The sequence below is a fragment of the Bombina bombina genome, chromosome 5 (assembly GCF_027579735.1).
Source record: "Bombina bombina isolate aBomBom1 chromosome 5, aBomBom1.pri, whole genome shotgun sequence".
Classification (NCBI taxonomy): Eukaryota; Metazoa; Chordata; class Amphibia; order Anura; family Bombinatoridae; genus Bombina; species Bombina bombina.
In genome coordinates this window covers 42826917-42843598 of record NC_069503.1, presented here as the reverse complement: position 1 = coordinate 42843598, position 16682 = coordinate 42826917, and positions in this window count along the sequence as shown.

The following is a 16682-nucleotide window of genomic DNA, read 5'->3' as shown; positions in this document are numbered from 1 at the left end:
ACCAGATATGAGTGGTGGAAAACAGAGCAATTAGGCACAGTATATGCTGTGGGCCTGACACACAGGCCTGATTGAAAATGAAATTAGATTACACTAGCAAACTGATGTAAAAAAAAATATATATTTTTAAATTTACACTAATGTTACACCAGATATGAGTGGTGGCACAGAGCAATTAATCACAGTATATGCTGTGAGCCTCACACACAGGCTGACAGGCAGGCAAATGCAATTAGATTACAAAAAAAAAAAAAAAGACTGAAGTTCTAGCCCTAAAAAGGGCTTTTTGGGCTGAAGTTCTAGCCCTAAAAAGGGCTTTTTGGGGTGCTGTCCTTACAGCAGAGATTAGATGAGTTCTTCAGGACTGTAGTGGACACTGAATACACTAGCCTAGCTATCAATTTCCCTATAAAATAACCAGCAGCAGCACTACTAAACCTCCTCTCACTAAGAATGCAGGATCGTAATGAATCTAAAATGGCTGCTGCCCAGGAGCTGGGAGGGTCTGGGAGGGAATGTCTGCTGCTGATTGGCTGAAATGTGTCTGCAGACTGTGAGATACAGGGTCAAAGTTTCCTCAATGATGACGAATAGGGGGCGGATCGAACATCGCATATGTTCGCCCACCGCAGCGAACACAAACAAGCTAAGATCGCCGGGAACTGTTCTCCGGCGAACTGTTCGTGACATCACTACCCACAGGAAGACGTCGAGGAGTCTTATTATGTGCACAAACTGAGCAGGAGGCAACATTTGAGCTTTACCTTTGAAATGAATTGTGTACAAATCAACTTTCTGGACTTGACTTTGAAAGGAACTGATGGACACAATGTATCGATGAGTGTATACCGTAAGCCCATATCAGGCAACACCTTGTTGCACGGCAATAGTAGCCATCCAAAGCAAATTAGATTTGCAGTTGCAAAAGGGCAATTTTACAAGGCTTAAGAGGAATTGTTCCAGTCAAGCAGATTTTGAAAGGGAAGCTAAAACACTCACAGGAAGGTTAAGGGAGAGAAAATATCCTTTACATGACATAATGAGAGCCAGGAAGTCAGTGGAACATACAGAAAGAAAGGTCTTGTTACAGGATAAACCAAAAGTAACAGCCCCCAAAACATCTCAGGGAGTATATTTTGTAACTGAACCCAGTGCACAATAACAGAAAGTTTGTGGGATAGTCAAGAGACACTTTCTACTCCTAGCGGCTGATGAGAGACTGGTGAAAACCATCAAATTGTGCATTAAATGCTCATATAAGAAAAGCAGCACATTAGGTAGTATTCTGGCACCCACTGAACTCAAAAAGATTAAGAATAGCAGTAATTCTTGGTTGAGACATGTCGGCATGTATAAATGTGGCAGCAGACGCTGCAAACCTTGTGACTATGTACAGATCACCAAAAGTTTTGTTTCTTCAGTCACTGGTCAAAGTTTTGAGATCCAGACATGTATCAACTGTACTGCTAGTAATGTCATTTATCTCATCACCTGCATACAGTGCAATTTGCAATATGTAGGTCTCACATCCAGAGATATGAAATCCAGAATAAGGGATCACCTGTCCACCTTTAATGTAGGGAAAGCGACAACACCCCTGGTGCAACATTTTCATGACAAACATGAAAACAATCTGAATTCGTTCAGATGGTGTATAATTGAAAAAGTAGTGCTTCCCAGCAGAGGTGGCAATTTGGATCAACTACTGGGTAAGTAGTCTTTTGGATGTTTAAATTAGATACTAGGATACCCAAAGGCCTCAACTCCAAATTTGACCTGATATATTATTGGGAATAATTTATATACCACACCGATATTATTATCATTTTCTAGTAGTGGTTTCTATGTATTTTTCCCTCATTTTCCCACACACAATTCAATTTATTTAGTGTTTCCATGCATTCATACTCAATATCTTTATCAAATATTCAATCATTAATATTTAATATCTATTCCAGCTTTTTTCAAGTTGGTACACAGAGTACATGCATTTATAATGTAATTTACCTTATGAATTCTGTTTTTTTTGTCCTTTTTTTTTTTTGATGTATCATTTAGAGTTCTGTGTGTGTGTGTGTGTGTGTGTGTGTATATATATATATATATATATATATATCATTATACTTTGATACCTTTTTGTAGTATTGCAATGAACTTTTGAAATTGTATCCAATGAATTTATATATTTTTTTTCCTTACCACTATTAGCTATTTGATCACTATTCCCCTTTATATAAAAAAAAATTCTCTTTTTACGTACTAGTTCGATTTACACTTAATTCAGCAGGCGTGTCTTTGATTTTATTACCAATCAGATTTGTGCATGTATTTTAAATTACTTGTAAGGCACAGCATCTACAGGCTATGACTACGGCTAACCAGTTGAAACGCTTAAGCCCAGGTGCTGCGTCTGCTATGTGTCTATGTTGGAGGTTCCATGTATATTTTTTAAATTAAATTCATTAAAACATATATATTTTTTATTCTACTAAGGAGAATCCAGCCCTTTCTTTATTTCCTACAATGTATCCAGTTCTATTGGATTGCTCCTAGCAGAGTTCCTGTTGGACTGGCTTGACCCCTCCCCCCGACGCTTACAGTGGATTCCCCGAGTGAACAACAGAACGAGTGTATCGCTCAAGGAGGAGGACCTCCGTGACTGAGGTGTTGTTACCTTAGTTGAACCCACCCGAATTGGTGAGAGCCGGTCAGATTAGCTGACAAAGGGTGGTGGATTCATGGAATAAACTTCCATTTGAGGTGGTAAACACAAAGACTGTAAAGGAATTTAAAAATGCCTTGGACATGCATAAGGCTATCCTAAGGAAAAAGTAACATGTAATATGGGTAGACTTGATGGGCCTTTTTGGTTCTTATCTACCATCAAATTCTATGTTTTTATGTTGATTTCGGTGTTCCAGTCTCTCCCCGAATGCCTAGGTGGTAAGTGTGTCAGAGCAAGTGTGCTGAACCAAGGAGGAGCATCGGAGGAGCATCTTCGTGGCTGAGACGTGTTTACCTCAGCCGAAGAATGCCAGGACAGGTGAGAGAGGCGATTAGCCACAGTTTCCCCTTTAATTGTTTACACTGCAATACAGCTGCACACTCACACTTGGCTATAGCAGAGTTTATCATCCGAGTACATATTGGATAAAGTTTAGATTGAATATTCTATCGACACAGGGTGTGAGAGGTTAATGCAGCCACAGGGCACCTAATAGGGTGTATTCACAGTTACAGTGAATTAGGAGTACTAATTATCCCTCCAACTCTCTTGCTTTCCTATTACAGAAGGCAACATATGCAGCAACATCAGAACGAAGACCTGGCCACCAGAATTGTCGAGTGACAGACCAAATAATTTGGTTCTTGCCTGGGTGACCTGCAGCTTTAGTATACTGGTAAGTGTTATAACAAATATAATTGGTGGCACTAGTTGGCAAGTGGGCCTGGCACACACGCTGGCAGGCAGGCAACTGCAATTCGATTGCACTAGCAGACTGATGTTTCACAGTCAAAAAAAGTTTTTTAAAAAAATATTTACACTACTGTTATAACAAATATGAGTGGTGGTACTAGTTGGCAAGTGGGCCTGGAACACACGCTGGCAGGGAGGCAACTTCAATTAGATTACAATAGCAGACTGATGTTTCACAGTCAAAATTTTTTTTTAAAAATATTTACACTACTGTTATAACAAATATGAGTGGTGGTACTAGTTGGTAAGTGGGCCTGGCACACACGCTGGCAGGCAGGCAACTTCAATTAGATTACACTAGCAGACTGATGTTTTACAGTCAAAAAAGTTTTTTTTTAAATATTTACACTACTGTTATAACAAATATGATTGGTAATACTAGTTGGCATGTGGGCCTGGCACACACGCTGGCAGGCAGGCAACTACAATTAGATTACACTAGCTGAATGATGTTTCACAGTCCAAAAAGTATTTTTTTTTAATATTTACACTACTGTTATAACAAATATGAGTGGTGGCACTAGTTGGCAAGTGGGCCTGGCAAACACACTGGCAGGCAGGCAACTGCAATTAGATTGCACTAGCTGACTGATGTTTCACAGTCAAAAAAGTTTTTTATGAAATATTTACACTACTGTTACAACAAATATGAGTGGTGCCACTAACTTGGCAAGTGGGCCTGGCACACACGCTGGCAGGAAGGCAACTTCAATTAGATTACACTAGCTGAATGATGTTTCACAGTCCAAAAAGTATTTTTTTTTTAATATTTACACTACTGTTATAACAAATATGAGTGGTGGCACTAGTTGGCAAGTGGGCCTGGCAAACACGCTGGCAGGCAACTTCAATTAGATTACACTAGCAGACTGATGTTTCACAGTCAAAAAAGTTTTTTTTTAAAATATTTACACTACTGTTATAACAAATATGATTGGTGGCACTAGTTGGAAAGTGGGCCTGGCACATACGCTGGAAGGCAGGCAGGCAACTGCAATTAAATAACACTAGCAGACTGAAGTAAAAAAAAATTAAAAAAAAATTTACACTAATGTTACTACAGATAGGAGTGGTGGCACTGAGGATGGAAGTAGGCACAGTATATGCTGCGAGCCTGACACACAGGCTGGCACTAGTGGCAGGCTGGCCTGGCAAATACAATTAAATAACACTAGCAGACTGATGTAAAAGTTTGTTTTTTTAAATTTACACTAATGTTACATCAGATAGGAGTGGTGGCACTGAGGATGGAAGTAGGCACAGTATATGCTGCGAGCCTAACACACAGGCTGGCACTAGTGGCAGGCTGGCCTGGCAACTACAATTAAATAACACTAGCAGACTGATTTAAAAAAAAAAATTTAAAAAAATTTACACTAATGTTACACCAGATATGAGTGGTGGCACTGAGGCTGGCAGTGGCAGGCTGGCCTGGCAACTGCAATTAGATTACACTAGCAGACTGATGTAAAAGTTTTTTTAAAAAAATTCACACTAATGTTACACCAGATATGAGTGGTGGAAAACAGAGCAATTAGGCACAGTATATGCTGTGGGCCTGACACACAGGCCTGATGGAAAATGAAATTAGATTACACTAGCAAACTGATGTAAAAGTTTATTTTTTTTAAATTTACACTAATGTTACACCAGTTATGAGTGGTGGCACAGAGCAATTAATCACAGTATATGCTGTGGGCCTGGCACACAGGCCTGATGGAAAATGAAATTAGATTACACTAGCAAACTGATGTAAAAGTTTATTTTTTTTAAATTTACACTAATGTTACACCAGATATGAGTGGTGGCACAGAGCAATTAATCACAGTATATGCTGTGAGCCTCACACACAGGCTGACAGGCAGGCAAATGCAATTAGATTACAAAAAAAAAAAAAAAAGACTGAAGTTCTAGCCCTAAAAAGGGCTTTTTGGGCTGAAGTTCTAGCCCTAAAAAGGGCTTTTTGGGGTGCTGTCCTTACAGCAGAGATTAGATGAGTCCTTCAGGACTGTAGTGGACACTGAATACACTAGCCTAGCTATCAATTTCCCTATAAAATCACCAGCAGCAGCACTAAACCTCCTCTCACTAAGAATGCAGGATCGTAATGAATCTAAAATGGCTGCTGCCCAGGAGCTGGGAGGGTCTGGGAGGGAATGTGTGCTGCTGATTGGCTGAAATGTGTCTGCAGACTGTGAGATACAGGGTCAAAGTTTCCTCAATGATGACGAATAGGGGGCGGATCGAACATCGCATATGTTCGCCCACCGCAGCGAACACAAACAAGCTAAGATCGCCGGGAACTGTTCTCCGGGAACTGTTCGTGACATCACTACCCACAGGAAGACGTCGAGGAGTCTTATTATGTGCACAAACTGAGCAGGAGGCAACATTTGAGCTTTACCTTTGAAATGAATTGTGTACAAATCAACTTTCTGGACTTGACTTTGAAAGGAACTGATGGACACAATGTATCGATGAGTGTATACCGTAAGCCCATATCAGGCAACACCTTGTTGCACGGCAATAGTAGCCATCCAAAGCAAATTAGATTTGCAGTTGCAAAAGGGCAATTTTACAAGGCTTAAGAGGAATTGTTCCAGTCAAGCAGATTTTGAAAGGGAAGCTAAAACACTCACAGGAAGGTTAAGGGAGAGAAAATTTCCTTTACATGACATAATGAGAGCCAGGAAGTCAGTGGAACATACAGAAAGAAAGGTCTTGTTACAGGATAAACCAAAAGTAACAGCCCTCAAAATATCTCAGGGAGTATATTTCTTTCATGTAATTGGCAAGAGTCCATGAGCTAGTGACATATGGGATATACAATCCTACCAGGAGGGGCAAAGTTTCCCAAACCTCAAAATGCCTATAAATACACCCCTCACCACACCCACAATTCAGTTTTACAAACTTTGCCTCCTATGGAGGTGGTGAAGTAAGTTTGTGCTAAGATTTCTACGTTGATATGCGCTTCTCAGCATTGTTGAAGCCCGATTCCTCTCAGAGTACAGCGAATGTCAGAGGGACGTGAAGGGAGTATCACTTATTGAATACGATGATTTCCCTAATGGGGGTCTATTTCATGGGTTCTCTGTTATCGGTCGTAGAGATTCATCTCCTACCTCCCTTTTCAGATCGACGATATACTCTCAATTTACCATTACCTCTACTGATAACTGTTTCAGTACTGGTTTGGCTATCTGCTATATGTGGATGGGTGTCTTTTGGTAAGTATGTTTTTTATTACTTAAGACACCTCAGCTATGGTTTGGCACTTTATGCATTTATATAAAGTTCTAAATATATGTATTGTACTTATATTTGCCATGAGTCAGGTTCATGTATTTCCTTCTGCAGACTGTCAGTTTCATATTTGGGGAATATAAACATCTTTTAAATGAAATTTATTTCTTACCTGGGGTTTTAGTCTTTTTTTCAATTGACTACTTCTTACAAATTGCGGGCGGTATTAGGCCCGCGGGTGTGACAAATGCTAAACTTTATTGCGTCATTTTTGGCGCGAAGATTTTTTTGGCGCGACAGAGTACGTCTATGACGCAAGTTCGTCATTTCCGGCGTCATACTTGACGCTGAGACCTTTCACACGGTTGCGTCATTAGTGATGCGAGTGTGTCATTTCCGGTTATTTTTTGGCGCCAAAAAAGTTTAGTTACGTTGTGCGTCATACTTGGCGCCAAATTTTTTCATTATTTCAATACCCCATTGATGTTTGCCTCTTGATTTTTTCAATATCAGAGGGCTATGCTATTTGCATTTTTCCCATTCCTGAAACTGTCATATAAGGAAATAGATAATTTTGCTTTATATGTTGTTTTTTCTCTTACATTTTGCAAGATGTCTCACTTTGATCCTGCCTCAGAAGTTTCTGCTCGAACATTGCTGCCTGACATCGGTTCTACCAAAGCTAAGTGCATTTGTTGTAAAATTGTAGAAATTATATCGCTGAATGTCATTTGTAATAGTTGTTTTGATGAACTTTTACATGCAGATAATGTGTCCATCAGTAATAGTATATTGCCAGTTGCAGTTCCTTCAACTTCTAATGTGCATAATATACCTGTAAATTTTAAAGAATTTTTTTCTGATTCTATTCTGAAGGCTTTGTCTGCATTTTCACCTTCAAATAAATGTGATAGGTCTTTTTAAAAACTTCTCATTTAGTTGATGAAATTTCAATTGATTAACAATATGATAATTTATCCTCTTCTGATAAGGATCTATCTTATTCAGTAGATCCTCCTCAGACATTGACACTGACAAATCTACTTATTTATTTAAAATTGAGTACATGCGTTCTTTATTAAATGAAGTGTTAATTTCTTTGGATATTGAGGTAACCAGTCCTCTTGACGTTCAGTCTAATAAACGTTTTAATGCTGTTTTTAAACCTCCTGTGGTTTCTCCAGGGTTTTTCCTATCCCCGAGGCTATTTCTGATATGATTTCTAAGGAATGGAATAAGACAGGTACTTCTTGTTATTCCTTCTTCAAGGTTTAAAAATTGTATCTTTTGCCAGAAAAATCTATAGAGTGAGTTTGGAAATTTCAAGAGGTGAAATTTCCAATAAATATTTTAGAACTCTGTGCAATTCTCAGAACTCTTCAGTTTTGGCCTCTGTTAAAGAGAGAACCGTTCATTTGTTTTCAGACAGACATTTTCACATCAGTGGCATATGTCAATCATCGGGGTGGGACTCACAGTCCCCACGCTATGAAGAAGTATCTCGAATACTTGTTTGGGCGGAATCCAGCTCCTGTCTAATCTCTGCGGTGCATATCCCAGGTGTAGACATTTGGGAAGCAGATTATCTCAGCCGCCAGACTTTACATCCAGGGGAGTGGTCTCTCCATCCAGATGTTTTTTCTCAGATTGTTCAGTTATGGGGTCTTCCAGAGATAGATCTCATGGCCTCTCATCTAAACAAGAAACTTCCCAGATACCTGTCCAGGTCCAGGGATGTTCAGGCGGAAGCAGTGGATGCGCTGATACTTTCTTGGTGTTTTCATCCTGCTTATATCTTCCCGCCTCTAGTTCTCCTTCCAAGAGTGATTTCCAAAAATCATCATGGAACAATCATTTGTGTTGCTGGTAGCGCCAGCATGGCCCCACAGCTTTTGGTATGCGGAACTGGTTCGGATGTCCAGTTGCCCGCCTTGGCCACTTCCGTTATGGCCAGACCTACTATCTCAAGGTCATTTTTTCCATCAGGATCTCAAATCATTAAATTTGAAGGTATGGAAATTGAACGCTTAGTACTAAGTCATAGAGGTTTCTCTGACTCAGTGATTGATGCTATGTTTCAAGCTCGTAAATCAGTCTCTAGGAAGATTTATTATAGAGTTTGGAAGACTTACATTTCATGGTGTTCTTCTCATAAATTCTCCTGGCATTCTTTTAGAATTCCTAGAATTTTTCAGTTTCTTCAGGATGGTTTGGATAAGGTTTTGTCTGCAAGTTCCTTGAAAGGACAAATCTCCGCTCTTTCTGTTTTATTTCAAAGAAAGATTGCTATACTTCCTGATATACACTGTTTTGTACAGGCTTTAGTTCGTATTCAGCCTGTCATTAAATCAATTTCTCCTCCTTGGAGTCTTAATTTGGTTCTGAAGGCTTTACAGGCTTCTCCAGTTGAGCCTATGCATTCTTTGGACATTAAACTACTTTCTTGGAAAGTGTTGTTCTTTTTGGCTATCTCTTCCGCTAGAAGAGTTTCTGAGCTATCTGCTCTTTCTTGTGAGCAGACTTCATATGAATTTTTACCTCAGGTTGTGAATTCTAACAACATTAGTAGAGAAATTGTTGTCTCTTCCTTGTGTCCTAATCTTAGGAATCGTTTGGAAAGATCCTTACATTCTTTGGATGTGGTGAGAGCTTTGAAATATTATGTTAAAGCTTTTTGTTTCATTAAGCTTATTTTGAGTCGGGTCAAGCCCCGCCTCAGAGAATTATAACTCATTCTACTAGATCAGTCTCCACTTCGTGGGCTTTTAAGAATGAAGCTTCAGTTGATCAGATTTGCAAAGCAGCGACTTGGTCCTCTTTGCATACATTTACTAAATTATACCATTTTTATGTATTTGCTTCTTCGGAAGCAGTTTTTGGTAGAAAAGTTCTTCAGGCAGCTGTTTCAGTTTGATTCTTCTGCTTCTGATTTAAGTTTTTTTCTTTCAAAAATGAAATAAACTATTTTTTTGGGTTGTGGATTAATTTTTTCAGCGGTATATGGCTGTTTTTATTTTATTCCCTCCCTCTTTAGTGACTCTTGAGTGGAAGACTCCACATCTTGGGTATTGATATCCCATATGTCACTAGCTCATGGACTCTTGCCAATTACATGAAAGAAAACATAATTTATGTAAGAACTTACCTGATAAATTCATTTCTTTCATATTGGTAAGAGTCCATGAGGCCCACCCTTTTTATGGTGGTTATGATTTTTTGTTTAAAGCACAATTATTTCCAAATTTCATTTGTTGATGCTTTCTACTCCTTTCTTTATCACCCCACTGCTTGGCTATTCGTTAAACTGAATTGTGGGTGTGGTGAGGGGTATATTTATAGGCATTTTGAGGTTTGGGAAACTTTGCCCCTCCTGGTAGGATTGTATATCCCATATGTCACTAGCTCATGGACTCTTGCCAATATGAAAGAAATGAATTTATCAGGTAAGTTCTTACATAAATTATGTTTTTGTAACTGAACCCAGTGCACAATACCAGAAAGTTTGTGGGATAGGCAAGAGACACTTTCTACTCCTAGCGGCTGATGAGAGACTGGTGAAAACCATCAAATTGGGCATTAAATGCTCATATAAGAAAAGCAGCACATTAGGAAGTATTCTGGCACCCACTGAACTCAAAAAGATTAAGAATAGCAGTAGTTCTTGGTTGAGACATGTCGGCATGTATAAATGTGGCAGCAGACGCTGCAAACCTTGTGACTATGTACAGATCACCAAAAGTTTTGTTTCTTCAGTCACTGGTCAAAGTTTTGAGATCCAGACATGTATCAACTGTACTGCTAGTAATGTCATTTATCTCATCACCTGCATACAGTGCAATTTGCAATATGTAGGTCTCACATCCAGAGATATGAAATCCAGAATAAGGGATCACCTGTCCACCTTTAATGTAGGGAAAGCGACAACACCCCTGGTGCAACATTTTCATGACAAACATGAAAACAATCTGAATTCGTTCAGATGGTGTATAATTGAAAAAGTAGTGCTTCCCAGCAGAGGTGGCAATTTGGATCAACTACTGGTTAAGAGGGAGGTCTTTTGGATGTTTAAATTAGATACTAGGATACCCAAAGGCCTCAACTCCAAATTTGACCTGATAAATTATTGGGAATAATTTATATACCACACCGATATTATTATAATTTTCTAGTAGTGGTTTCTATGTATTTTTCCCTCATTTTCCCACACACAATTCAATTTATTTAGTGTTTCCATGCATTCATTCTCAATATCTTTATCAAATATTCAATCATTAATATTTAATATTTAATATCTATTCCAGCTTTTTTCAAGTTGGTAAACAGAGTACATGCATTTATAATGTAATTTACTTTATGAATTCTGTTTTTTTTGTCCTTTTGTCTCTTGATGTATCATTTAGAGTTCTGTGTGTGTGTATATATATATATATATATATATATATATATATATCATTATACTTTTATACCTTTTTGTAGTATTGCAATGCTATTTGATCACTATTCCCCTTTATATAAAAAATTTTTCTCTTTTTACGTACTAGTTCGATTTACACTTAATTCAGCAGGCGTGTCTTTGATTTTATTACCAATCAGATTTGTGCATGTATTTTAAATAACTTGTAAGGCACAGCATCTACAGGCTATGACTACGGCTAACCAGTTGAAACGCTTAAGCCCAGGTGCTGTGTCTGCTATGTGTCTATGTTGGAGGTTCCGTGTATATTTTTTAAAACAAATTCATTAAAACATATATATTTTTTATTATACTAAGGAGAATCCAGCCCTTTCTTTATTTCCTACAATGTATCCAGTTCTATTGGATTGCTCCTAGCAGAGTTCCGTGTACCTCCTGTTGGATTGGCTTGACCCCTCCCCCCGACGCTTACAGTGGATTCCCCGAGTGAACAACAGAACGAGTGTATCGCTCAAGGAGGAGGACCTCCGTGACTGAGGTGTTGTTACCTTAGTTGAACCCACCCGAATTGGTGAGAGCCGGTCAGATTAGCTGACAAAGGGTGGTGGATTCATGGAATAAACTTCCATTAGAGGTGGTAAACACAAAGACTGTAAAGGAATTTAAAAATGCCTGGGAAATGCATAAGGCTATCCTAAGGAAAAAGTAACATGTAATATGGGTAGACTTGATGGGCCTTTTTGGTTCTTATCTACCGTCAAATTCTATGTTTCTATGTTGATTTCGGTGTTCCAGTCTCTCCCCGAATGCCTAGGTGGTAAGTGTGTCAGAGCAAGTGTGCTGAACCAAGGAGGAGCATCTTCGTGGCTGAGACGTGTTTACCTCAGCCGAAGAATGCCAGGACAGGTGAGAGAGGCGATTAGCCACTGTTTCCAGTATTCCAGCTCCCCTTTAATTGTTTACACTGCAATACAGCTGCACACTCACACTTGGCTATAGCAGAGTTTATCATCCGAGTACATATTGGATAAAGTTTAGATTGAATATTCGATCGACACAGGGTGTAAGAGGTTAATGCAGCCACAGGGCACCTAATAGGGTGTATTCACAGTTACAGTGAATTAGGAGTACTAATTATCCCTCCAACTCTCTTGCTTTCCTATTACAGGAGGCAACATATGCAGCAACATCAGAACGAAGACCTGGCCACCAGAATTGTCGAGTGACAAACCAAATAATTTGGTTCTTGCCTGGGTGACCTGCAGCTTTAGGATACTGGTAAGTGTGCAAAAGTTTAGTTCGAAGATTCTCAGGAACAAAACACTTACCACTAGGTTTCTCAGGAGGTGCATTGGTTTGGACAGCCAGGATCTCCTCCCCCAAGGGAGAAGTCAAATTAGTACGTATGGTAGCCAAAATATGGTCAGGAGGTATAACTGGAGTAGGTACAGACTCCTCCTTGGACAGAGGCAAAAATTGTCGAGAGAGGGCATCAGCCCTAACATTCTTACTACCAGGCAGGTAGGAGACCACAAAATTAAACCGAGACAAAAATAGCGCCCATCTGGCCTGTCGGGGTGACAAACGTTTTGCTTCAGAAAGATAAGTTAAATTCTTGTGGTCAGTAAGAATGAGCACTGGCACGCTAGTACCCTCGAGAAGATGCATCCATTCCTTGAGTGCCAAAATTATAGCCAGTAATTCCCTGTCGCCAATTTCATAATTGTTCTCCGCTGGAGACAATTTCTTAGAGAAGAAACCACATGGATGCAAGGAACCGTCAGGAGTAGGATGTTGAGACAAGAGGGCACCTACTCCAGTCTCAGACGCATTGACCTCAAGAAAGAAAGGCAGGACAGGGTTAGGATGAGCCAGAACTGGAGTGGCAGCAAAGGCAGTCGTAAGACTATCAAAGGTCTTAATAGCATTAGGTGACCAATGGAGTGGATCATTCTCTTTACGGGTCATGTCTGTGATAGGTTTGACCAAGGAAGAAAAGTTAATAAACTTTCTATAGTAATTGGCGAACCCCAAAAAAAGTTGAATAGACCGAAGACCAACTGGGTGAGGCCACTGCAGATAACTTGTCAGGATCCATGGAGAACACTGCAATGGAGATAACATAACCTAGGAAGGTTACTTGAGTCTGATGGAACTCACACTTCTCGAGTTTACAAAACAGACCGTTCTCACGTAGTCTCTGAAGGACCTGTGTAACATCAGAATGATGAGCCTCAAGTGTGGGTGAGTGTATGAGGATGTCGTCTAAGTACACCACAACACACTGTTGCAACATATCTCATAGGACAACATTTATAAATTCCTGCAAAACAGCAGGAGCATTACATAGGCCAAAGGGCATTACAAGATACTCATAATGCCTGCTCCTGGTGTTAAGTGCTGTTTTCCATTCGAGGCCCTCTTTGATATTAACGAGATTGTACGCTCCTCTCAAATCAAGTTTAGTAAAGACCGTAGCTCCCTTGAGGCGGTCAAAGAGTTCCGTAATGTGTGGAATAGGGTAAGCATTAATAATGGTAAGATGATTAAGACCCCTATAATCGATGCATGGTGTTAACTCACCATCCTTTTTCTTCGCAAATAAGAAGCCAGCCCCTGCAGGAGAGCAGGATTTGCGGATGATCCCCCGCGACAGAGCATCGGCAACATACTCCTCCATAGCACAATTCTCCGCAACAGACAGGGTAAACCTGGCCCGAGGAGGAATGGCTCCGGGTTGCAGGTCGATGGCACAATCGTAAGACCGGTGAAGAGGCAACGTACCGGCACGCACCTTGTCAAAAACGTCTAGGAACTCTCGGTACTCCTCTGGCAATTGAGATACCGAAGAAGTGCACAAGACTTTAACTGGTTTCTGAAGACAAGTGGAAATACATTGCGGAGACCACAACAAAATTTCGGACCTGCGCCAATTGAGACTGGGATTGTGCTTTAGGAGCCAGGGATAACCCATAACAACCGGAAAATGCAGAGAGTTTATAACCTGGAACTGGAGGGTTTCAAAATGGAGAGCCCCAACAGCCATGGATAATGGAGCAGTTTCATGAGTAAAGAGTGCGGGCTGAAAGGGCCTGCCATCAATGGCCTCAATAGAGAGCAGAACGGACCAAGTCAAAACAGGAATGGAGTGTTTTGATAAAAAAGCACTGTCAATGAAATAGCCTGCAGCACCGGAGTCAACAAGAGCCTGGGTGACTATGGAGAAGTCCACCGAGGAGAGGACAACCATGACCAAAGGTTTCTCCTTTAGCGGTTCCAGGGACGAGGATAAACCACCCAAGGTCTGCCCCTGACAGGACCTTAGATGTGAGCGTTTCCCGGCCGTGTAGGACAAGACTTCAAAATGTGGCCCTGTAACCCACAATAGAGGCAGAGCCCCTCCCTCCTCCTAAAGGCCCTCTCCACCGCATAGAGACGCGTGAATCCCAACTGCATCGGCTCAGCAGTACCTGGTGACCCGGGACCAAGAGGCATGGGTGGGAATGAACACGTAGGAGACAACGGAACAGGAGGCTTCCACAAGCGCTCCTTGAAAGAGGGCCTCTGTCTTAGTCTGATGTCAATTAGGATCAAAAAAGACACCAATGCCTCAAGATCCTCTGGTAAATCTCTGGCAGCAACTTCGTCTTTAATCGCATCAGAGAGCCCATGAAAGAAGGCGGCAACAAGGGCTTCATTGTTCCAACCTACCTCTGCAGCAAGTGTACGGAACTCAATGGCATACTGAGCAACAGATATTGTACCTTGCTGAATGGACATGAGTCGTTTAGCAGCAGAGGAGGAGCAAGCCGGAACATCAAATACCCTTCAAAAGGAGGCCACAAATTCAGGGTAATTTGAAATCACAGGTTTATTAGTCTCCCACAAGGGATTAGCCCAGGCAAGAGCTGCGTCAGCGAGTAACGAGATGAGAAATCCCACCTTAGCTCTGTCAGAGGGAAATGCTTGAGGTGACATCTCAAATTAAATCCAATAGTGAACAGAGAAAAACAATCCATCAGCCCATCCGCTTACGGTGAGAAGAGAGTGCTGTGTGATATGTTTGCATATATATGCTTCTTAAACCTCCAAATAAAAAGGTAACACCCTTGCAATAAAGTCTTTACAAAATAGGGCACTTACGATTTAAAATGTTGCAATATCACAAACACCGAAATACCTGTCGTCTCAGTGTGTCCACCGCTCTCCGCTGAGCTCACTCCCAGCGTCTCACCCGCTCTACTCACAGCTTGCTGCCTCCGTAGACAGCCTCCATGCTGGAAATGTGCCATATCCAGATAATCTAAACTGCATGAGCCCTATGAGTTTCCTTGATGAATGTAGAAGTAATTGGCAAAAGGTACCCAGGCCGGCTCCAATGTGGTAGGATAAAAAGATACTTTATTTCTTCACACATTTAAAACAACAAACAGACCACTGGCAAGTATACCGCCATATGTAAAATCAGAAAGCTACAACCTCGGCCCTGCTTACGTCACTGATGCGTTTTACGTTAGACCCGTAATCATAGTTGATGTGTAGGTGCCGAGGAGATCCTTTTAAAAACTTTTCTACAGGTGTTAAAAGTTTTTAAAAAGATCTCCTCAGCACCTACACATCAACTATGATTACGGGTCTAACCTGAAACGCATCAGTGATGTAAGCAGGGCCGAGGTTGTAGCTTTCTGATTTTACATATGGCGGTATACTCGCCAGTGGTCTGTTTGCTGTTTTAAATGTGTGAAGAAATAAAGTATCTTTTTATCCTACCACATTGGAGCCAGCCTGGGTACCTTTTGCCAATTACATCTCAAAGTAAATGCCCACCTGGTTCAAAAACCCTCTGCACTGATTAGGATCACTTCCATATCGCTGAGGTAGAGGTGCAGAACCGGACATGCTCCTTGTAGGACTAGGTGCAGCAGTGGAAACAGGAGCAGCCATAGCTTGCGGGACACTTTGGTCCAAATGTGCAGTGCGAGTCACCAGGGTTTGCAGGGCTAGTGCAAATTGATCCAAGCGGTGATCCTGTTCATCCATCCTGGAAATTATGGCAGGTAAAGGTGAATTATCAGCACCTTCAGGATTCATGCAAAGGCAAAGCATACTGAACAGAGGCCCTTTAAATAATAAGTGATGACATCACAATTCTGAGACTGCATCCTGTCTCACACGGATGATGCACACCAGTCTGGCCATAAAAGGAAGTGCAGGAAATGAGCAGCATCTCCCACAATGCACCATAGTCAGCAAGAGAGGTGAGTAAAATGTCTGCCAGCAGCACATGGCAAACAAAACGGGTAAAAACCATGACAATATCCCTTTAACAGCAGAGACAATAACAATTATATCTATATAATCAATATCTTGGTAAATTTGTCACAATGTTATCTTCATTTAACAAGGATTCACACCAAGATGGCACAAAGCTAGATCTGACAAAAGGGACAGTAAACACCTTAAGACTGTAATATAAACTGACTAATTATTCCTAGGAAAACAACTTTACCATATACTTTAATTGTCTAATAGTATTGTTATATC